Raw genomic sequence first — 9,315 nt, 5'->3', positions numbered from 1 at the left:
TGTTTTTCTTATCTGTACAGAACATCTTGTTTTTCTTCTCATTTTCTGTTCCCACCTGCCCAGGAGGGGAGGGGGAGGTGTGGGGCTAACTTTTTCTAATCACAGCTTTCTTTGCAACTAAGTGAAGCAGGCACTGTAAAGGCTTCTTGGAACTATTTACAGAGACATTTTTCAGAGAACCAAGTTAGGGGGCTGGGTTAGTGGCTCGTCTAAGAGTTAGATCACAAAATGGAGATAGTTTGGTTTCTATAGTATATCCTTGGCCTCAATAATAAAGATCAAAATCTCAGTACAACAAAAACATTTTTAGGCGCAAAGGTTTGCCTAAGATAGAATTTTTCCACAATAAACAATCAAGAAACATACTCGAGCCATCAGCCTGAGTGAAACAAATCTCAGGTCCAAACCCCACAGTGACCAAGCAAAGTTTGAGCGTGTGAAGAAAGACAAGACATCATTCTCCATCTTGCCCAATCCTTTCCTCTGTATGTCTGTCACCTTTTGTGGGAAGGCAGCTTCTTTTCAGGCTGGTCCAGAGATAAGGAAGGACCTGTTTGCAGTGGCTGAAGTGCCCAGTGACAGCTCCCTGCTACAGGACAGCTGGGCAATAGCCTGTAAAAAATCCAAGCAACAAAGACCATATACTTCAACCCCTGCCAAAACCCCAATTCAATCCCTAAGGAAACCTTACTTCCTGCAGTCCACAGCTTATGAAGAGCAAAGACAGCACCAAACATGAGCCATAAGGAGGTAACTCCAATAATGGGCTGCTTTCTTCCATTCCCCAGTAAGCACTCATCAGCTCCTAGAGAGCTTGAGGTTGAGGACATAGTGTAGTGTAGATGAAGACAGGCTGTATAAGTACTGTACCATGGATATCTCAAAGAGAGAAGCCCAGAGACAGCTCCTGCAGCCAGAAGGAAGCCTGGACTGGAATACCAGCACTTTCTTATCGTAGCCATCTGGTTTGAAATAAACGGTCTAACAGTGACATTTTGCTAATCATTTTTTTTTAAATCTTGTTACTAAAGCCTCAAAGCAGGAAGGCACTTCCTTCTCTGCATATCTCATGCAGTCAAGGGACACACCCACATCTCCCCAGAAAGGCCAGAACTGAAGGAGCCTCTTCTGCCTCTGACCCTGAGTCACAGCTTTCTCCATTCAGGGAGCCTTCAGAGGTCAACTATTCCTCAACTCCCAGCCAACTGAAACTTTGTTCCCTGCACCTTCCTACCATTTGCATCCCACTCCACCCCTGCACCAAAGAAAAAGAAACAGCACCAGGAGGGAAAAACAGACAATATGTTATAAAATTTGGAAAACTGAAACCAAAGTAGTCTAATGTAATAATGGAGACACAATTGCAAATAAGATTCCAGACCAAAAATATATAATTTGATAAGGATAATGAGTAAAATTTCAATTTTATCTGTCAACAGCAAAGTTAATCAGTGAGGAATTAAAAATGTCCTCACTACTCAACAATGAAGGTGAAATAAAAACCCAGAGTGCTCCTAACTCTGGCAGGAAATGATCAAATTATATTTTACCTATTAGCCACATTCATCTTGTATAATTTAGAGGCTTCAAAATTCAAAACTCTCAAGTAAAATTTCATAAACACTGTCAATGAAATTAGTGCTAGTTCAGAAATATGATAAAATACTACAGATAACTTTGCAAAGGAAGGACACCAGGATCAAGCTTTGTCACTGCCCATGAGAAGGACCAGCCTCAGCAGTAACTATAGGAGCAAGGCAGGATTCCAATGGGAAAAGCCTCAGCATTGATGCCCTAAAAAGACAAAAAATTATGGACAGCTAAGTTAGATAGAAATAGAATGGGCAGTCGGACAGGACTGAGTCCTCAAAAAGTCAGGACCAAAGGTACAAACACACTACAACTGTGTCCAATCTCCAACTGATGGGCAAATGGGCTGTTTCCAAGTTTTAGCTATTACAAACTGTGCTGCTATAAACATGGGTGTGCATATATTACTCTGGTATGATTCTTTTAATTCTTTTGGAAAGATACCCAGAAGAGGGATGGCTGGGTCAAATGGAACCTCTAGTCCCAGCTCTTTGAGGTATCTCCATATTGATTTCCATAGTGGTTGCACCAGTCTGCACTCCCACCAACAATGGAGAAGGGTTCCTTTCTCCCTACAACCCTGCCAACATTTGTTATTGTGTGATTTCTTGATAGCAACCATTCTTTGTGGGGTGAGGTGGAATCTCAGTGTTGTTTTCATCTGCATCTCTCAAAGATGTGGTTTTTCTATAAAATGGAATACTACTCAGCCATAAAGAATGAGAAATTAGACTCATTCATAGGAAAATGGATATATATTGAGGATATACTCCTAAGTGAAATAAATAAGTCACTCATGTGTAAATACCAAATAGTTTCTCTGATGTGAATAAACTATAATAGCACATAAGATCCTAATGAGATAACTGACATTGTGAAATGGGAAGAAAAGGGCTAACGGTGTAGGGAAAGTGGGAAGGGTAGGGGAAAGGTAATAAGGGGAAAAAAATATGAGAAAATGAAAAAAATGGAAATAAAGTGTTTGTAAATGGGAAGGGGTGGAGGAGGTGAAGGGAGGGCAGGGACAAGGGGAAAAAAATGAGAACCAAGACCACATGTCATGTAAAGGTACAAGATCCCAATAATGAACGTTAACTGTACTGTATACATAAAGTGTACCAATAAACTCAATAAAAGAAAAAAAAAAAGACAAACACACTACAACTGTGGCCAGAGACATGGCAGCTGGAGGCCAGGCCTCAATGACAAAAGGACTAGAACAAAGAACTACAACAAGCAGGCTAGTGAAAGCAAAGAGGTACAGCCTTTATTCACCTGGGCAGAGGTGAACTGACACCAATCAAGAGGCCACCAGCCCTGAACAAAAAAAAGGCAGAACGCTTTGTAGTATATTGGAAGAGAGGGCTGGCACATCTATCACATACTGGGATCAAATCAAATATTTGTGGTCAGGGTCCATAAAGCAATCAAGGCAGATGTACAGATATTTTCAGGTCACTTGGCATTGAAAAGATGCATACTTTGTAGCTGTTATCTCTATGTTGGGAGCATCCCATCCTGTTTTTGTTGCATGGAGACAGCCCCTATATGGCTGCCTGTTTTGTTGTGGTTTTTTGTACCTTGTCAAACTATAGCTTGGAATTAAAAAGCATATCCATTAACCATTTCACAACCAGGTCAAGCCTGACAAGAACCAGGCCTACATACTTCACCAAAGGATAAGTGACAGCACCAGGTCTAGTAAAGTCTAGACAGGCATCAGTTGCCTCACTGGGTGATCAAGACCCCCAGATTCATCACCTACCTGATAAGTTCTTTGGTCTTTCTATGTACTCTTGCTATGTGACTTGCTTCCCGACTGAATCTCTATTATCTAAGTGACTATACTTGTAACTCAATGGTTTATCACAGCTTTTTTTTTTTTGGTACCAGGGATCAAACTCGGGACCTTGTGCTTGCAAGGTAAGCAGCGGAACTGAGCTAAATCCCCGGCCCAGTTGATCACAGCTTTAACTGACATTGTACCAATGTGGGTTTTGTTCTCAGGAGCTGTATCTTTCCCCCTCAATAAATATTTTCCTACTCTTAATCCCTGTTGTTCTTAGAATTCATTGTTTGATTTTAGAGAACACAAACTCAGTGTATTAGACATCTAACAGGTTGGGAGATATAATATTTTCATATTTCATCTCTTATGTCAAAAAAGACACAAAGCAGGTCAAAACCACAGAAGGAGAAAGCTGTTGATGCTGCCAAGCAGAACAAAGGAGGCAGGCATTGTTTCTCAGATCCCTTGCACAAGTGGAAGATATTTAATGAGACTGTAAGTATAACATGGAAGAGACAGATCCAGCCCCACTATGAGTTGAATTTTGATCCCTGAATGATACATCCCTGTCTCAACTTTTTTATCTGTTAACTTGGAAACAGGATCCTTGCAGATGTAATCAAAATAAGATAAGGTCACACTAGATTGGAGAGAGCCCTAAATGTAAACACTTGTGTCACAAGAGACAGACACAAGGCAGGCAGACACAAGGAAGGTGATGTATCTGTAAGCCTAGGACACAGCTGGAAAACTAAAACAACAGCAGGCTATGGCAATAATGGAGACACAGTTACAAATGAGATTCAGAGGAAGTTCTAGAAACCTAGAACAAACTCCTTTAGCACCCTATAGAAAGAACCAACCCTACCGACGCATTGATTTCAGACATCCCCTCTCCACATCTGTGAGAGAATTAATGTTCTAAACCACTGTATTTGTGACTTTTGTTAGAGCTGTCTTAGGGAACTGAAACATGACCCCCACCCCTCCCAGCAACAATGTTCTGTTTGCAGACACAGCTGGCCTAGAATAGCTCCAGCCTCAAACACAGGACAGGGCAAGGAGGTTGGAAGCTCCATCAGCCAGCAGCACTCAAGCAAGCACATGTGCCTATAAACAACTCTTTACACGTGTTCCACATCAAAAGGGCAGGTTGAGGAAGAAAAACTCACCTTGCACAATGTTGGAGGCCAGAGTTGGGTCAAAATTAGTTTTTTCCACTCATGGCTGCCACTGTTAAAAGACAAGAAGCTAATTTTTCAATAATTTCTTTAAAGTTTCAAAAAAAAATATCCATTCATCCATGCAACATTTAGTATCCATGAGACTAGGGATGCTGCTAGAAACAAAGTCCCTACCTGCAGTGCACATCCCAAAAAAGTTGATAAACACTGTAAGAAAACATATTGGATGACCTTCGATATTAAGTGGCAAAGAACATAAATACAAGTGTTAAGAGGTCAGGCAGGTCAGAAAGAGTTCCACTGAAGGGAAGCAAATGAGCCATAAAATGCCTTTCTCAGCTAGGAATGGTGGTGGATCCCTGTAATCCCAGCACTCTGGGAGGCTGAGGCAGCAGGATTGTGTGTCTGGACAATTTAGCAAAGTGATGATTTTGCCTCAAAATATAAAATACAAAGGACTGGGGATGTAGCTCAGTGCCAATCTTTCTCCTAAGGACATTTGAGCAGTTAAGAAATACAGATGCAAATTCCTTTGGCTTCACTCATAAACCCAAAAGGTCCTAAAAAGTGGACATCTTTTTGTAATTCAAGTGGATATCAAACATGACCTAAACCTATTCACTGTCACTACCTCACTCTGTGCTTAGAATGACTTAGTGCTCTGCAGAACTACTGACATGTAATCACAGGGTGCTATTTCAGAGGCTACTTAGGGCTGTTATCTAGATCAAGACCTGTGTGCACAGCATCCCTCACGCATGTCATCCACAGTATGGTATATACATACACTGTACAATGTCACATGGGCTTTCTGGAGCACAGTATATGCACATCATATCACATGTGCCAGCTAAAACACAGTAGGCACACCTATCTGCCTATACCACAAATCTGAAGTCTGAAACTCACCTGACTATAAGACTTCACAGAAGGTAAGACAGTGATATAGGAATGACATTGGATCTTCCATATGATATAGGGGAAATATAACTCCCAACCTATTAGAGGTCAGATATGCCAAGTTCACAGTCCCCAAAGTTGAAGAATGAAATCTAAGGAACAATGGAGGTTAAGAGTAGGAAATATTTATTAAGAGATTTTTAGCTCTTGAGAGGCAGAACGTTCCCGAACAGGTGGCTGAGGACTCCACTTTTCAGGGATAAGTTTTATAAAGAATAATCACATGGGTACAACATGGGTTAAAGCTATGAACCACCAAAAAGGTTACAAGTATAATCGCTTAGGTAATAGTAATCCAATGGGGGAGCAAGTCGTGTAGCAAGCATACATGAAAAAAACAAAGAACCTTTCAGGAAGGTGATGGGTCTGAGGGTCTTGGTTACCTACCAAGGTGACTGATGACTACTGCCACTTCATTAGACCAAGTGTTACCATTTATCTTATCCTTTGGGGAAGTAAGTAGGCCTGGCCATTTTTTCTTTATCTTGAGGCTTGGCCTTCAACTGATGCACTTCCAGCCACAGTTGTAATGTGTTTTCATCTCTGCCACTGACTCTCTCCAGCTAGCCCTCCCTACTTGACTGCCTACAATATTTCTACCTAACTTAGCTGCCTGTAACAGAACAGAAGAAATAAAGATAGGTAGGAAGAAGGCCAGGAAAATCACAATTTAAAAATTGTACTTTTAAGAAGACAGCAACTTTAGGACAAGGTTACCCAAGGCTATCTATATCTGTACTTCCTAGGTTTGTTTATACTTCTTTCCTTCTAGGACTATCACACTCAAAAATCCTTAAAGATAATTTAAAACCCTAAGTTAGCTTAGTTGATAGGGTAAAGGCAGAAAGCTAGCCTTGAGATAAAGAAATATATTCAGAGATTTCAAAAAATGTTTTTAGGCATAACACCTGAGATCAACCACACACACACACACACACACACAGACACTGCCACGTATGGTGGCACACACCTGTAATCCTAGCACCCAGGAGAATGAGGAAGACCATGAGTTCAAGGCCAGTTTGGGCTAACCAGTAAGGTCAAGGCAAGTCTGAACTGCACAGCAAGAACCTGTGTTCAAAACACCAACCAAACAAAAAACAATAGAATGGGCCCTAACTTTCCCCTGTAATAGGCCATCATTTGACCTGTAAAATTATCTTGCTACCTTTACTTTTCCCTGTAAACTAAGCTAAAACTTTCTATAGATTCACAAATTCCACATATTTCCACTCCCTAAAAACACAAAATACCCTCAGATCTGGACTATAGTATGCCTCTGTCTCTTCTGCCTAGATCCTCTTTACTGATGTGTCCTGAAAAGTCTTTTTTCTGTGATAGAAGTCTGGGAATCTTAGACCTGCGCCATGGGTGGGATGAGTCACAGTTCTCCATCTCTCTTTCAGGGACTTCCTCAGACCCTGTCCATTGACAAATGTATTACAGGCAGTTAAATTAGTTAGAAATTAATATACAAAGATGGATGGGAATCTCAAAAAAGTCAGTGAAAAGTAAATCAGAATTGTGGCTGGAAACCAGGCCTCAAGATAGATGCAATGGCCAGGCCTACATGCCTCCCTAAGGGATAAGCAGTAACCTGGAACTATATTCTAATTAGCACTGTTGGGGCCAGAAAGTCCAGACAGGCATCAACTGACCAGATGGGTGACCAGAGCATCCGGACCCATCCCTTCCCAAAATGCCTTTGTTCTTCCTATATACCCTTGCTATATGTATGACCCACTTCCCTACTGGATCAATATATTATTAGCTAAGCAGCTATACTTGTAATCATATAGGTTGATTAGTTCGATCCATGTTGTACCCACATTGGCTTTGCTGTATAAATCACCCTTGACGAAGGACCTCAGTGGCAACCTACTTTGGGACTCCTCCTGTCTCTCAGGAACTCTCAATAAACCTTTCCTATTCTTAACCTCCACTGTCCTTAGGGATTCATTCATTTCAGGGGACACAAATTCAGCACATCTGACTTCTAACAGGTTGGGAGTTAACATTTCTCCTCTATCAAAGGGACAGTGAAACTGTAGTTTATCCACAACCAGAACTCCAAGCAGGTGGCCTGATATGGTTTAGATGTGGTTTGTCCTTTAAAGGTCCACATATTGGAAGCTTTATGGCAGAATAAAAACTAGGTAGAAAAGAGACAAAAAAAATTAAAATTTAAAAAATTATACAGTACAATGAAGAATAATTGCACCTTCAGAACACAAGCCCGGTTTATTTTTTCCTTCCCTTTTGTCTCCCAACACCTAGTAAACCTGGGCAGCTACTCCCTTTCACCTAAAAGTGAGTTTGTCCCTTCCCTTTTTACTTGCAAAAGGTCCTCTTTCCCCTATAAATAGACCACCTTTTTAGGATTTCCCATATGAAAAGGCCACTATCTCACTGTGGGTGGGCCTTCCACTCCAGGCTGTCACCACCCAAAACACAGAAAAGATCCCCAGTTCCCAATTGTATTGTGCCTCATTTCTCTGAGCACCGCACAACACTTTTAGTATGTCCTTTATCTACCTCTAATAAATCCTTCTTATGCCTCTTTTAGTGATCTGAAATTTCTTTTCCTCCGACAGGTGTTAGCAAACCTACAAATTTACTTTAAAAAGTGTGTTAAAGTCATTTCAGCCTCAGGATCCTCAGACCCAACCCGGTGACAGCTGTACCCCCAGGATGGCAGTACTGGGATCTACACGAAGTGAGTCCTAATGGAAGGACTCCAGGTCACCTGAGGTTGGAAAGGATTAAGGTATTTCTCCTGGGATGCTGGTTAGTTGTCCTTAGAAGAACTGTTATAAAGGCCTGAGCTGGCCCCATAAATCTCTAACTTCCTTTCAGTTTGGTGATGTGACCTCTCTCTCCTTCGTGTGCATCCCCAGGTCTTCACCAGGATGGGACCAAAGCCAAGGCCAAGACTTTTGAAGCTCCAGAACTGTTATAAATAAACCTCCTGTCTTCACAAGTACTCTGGTATTTTATTATAGTAACAAAACTGGACTAATACAAAGTATCTAACTATATTACAAGGTGTAACACACAAAGTTTGAAGTAGAAAGTACTCTATAAATGGAAAAAGTCAGCACTTAGTGCTCTCTCAATCAGTGATAATTCTATCAGCTGCATGCATTACAAGGGGCTAGGGTAGAATACACTGCAACCTAAGGCCTGCAGCTAACGTTCATTAATCGCTTTGCCAGGCAATGTTTCAAACACTGGGAACCTCAACTGACCTCTCTCTATATCAACTCTGTGGGAGCACCAAGACCACACACCAGGAGAGAAATTAGGGCTACCACTCAACCGGCACCCTACACTGCCTCCCAGGCTCTGATTTTTGGCAGATACAAAGATAAAAATATAGCTCTTATTGAGCAAACATGCTTTCTGTAAACTGAAATACCATGTTATCTCTTAGAGTATACAGTAAAACAATAGTGCTGAATTAAAAAGTAAAACCCATCTTTTCCACACCTACTATCCAAGTATGAAATGTTTCTATTAACTTGACCATTACTCAAACAGAAAGGAAAAAAGTTAAAACATGGTGTTCAAATGTTGGCCTCTGCCGCAGAGTTAACATCGGAATCACCCACGACACCCAGCGTGCCCAGAGCAGTTGAAGGGGCGCTCTCTGGGGGCCTGCGGAGAGCCCCCAAAAGAGGAAGCCGGCGTCCCCGCGGGCTACTCCGAAGTCCTGCACACACCGGACCGCCTTCTTCCCCGCCCGCTCACCTCCACGGCCGGCCCGCGCCGCTCAGGCAGCACAGCGCCAGG

This window comes from Fukomys damarensis, unplaced genomic scaffold, assembly GCF_012274545.1.
Source record: "Fukomys damarensis isolate Sample0158 unplaced genomic scaffold, DMR_v1.0_HiC HiC_scaffold_14, whole genome shotgun sequence".
Lineage (NCBI taxonomy): Eukaryota > Metazoa > Chordata > Mammalia > Rodentia > Bathyergidae > Fukomys > Fukomys damarensis.
Note: the sequence above shows the minus strand (reverse complement) of the source record.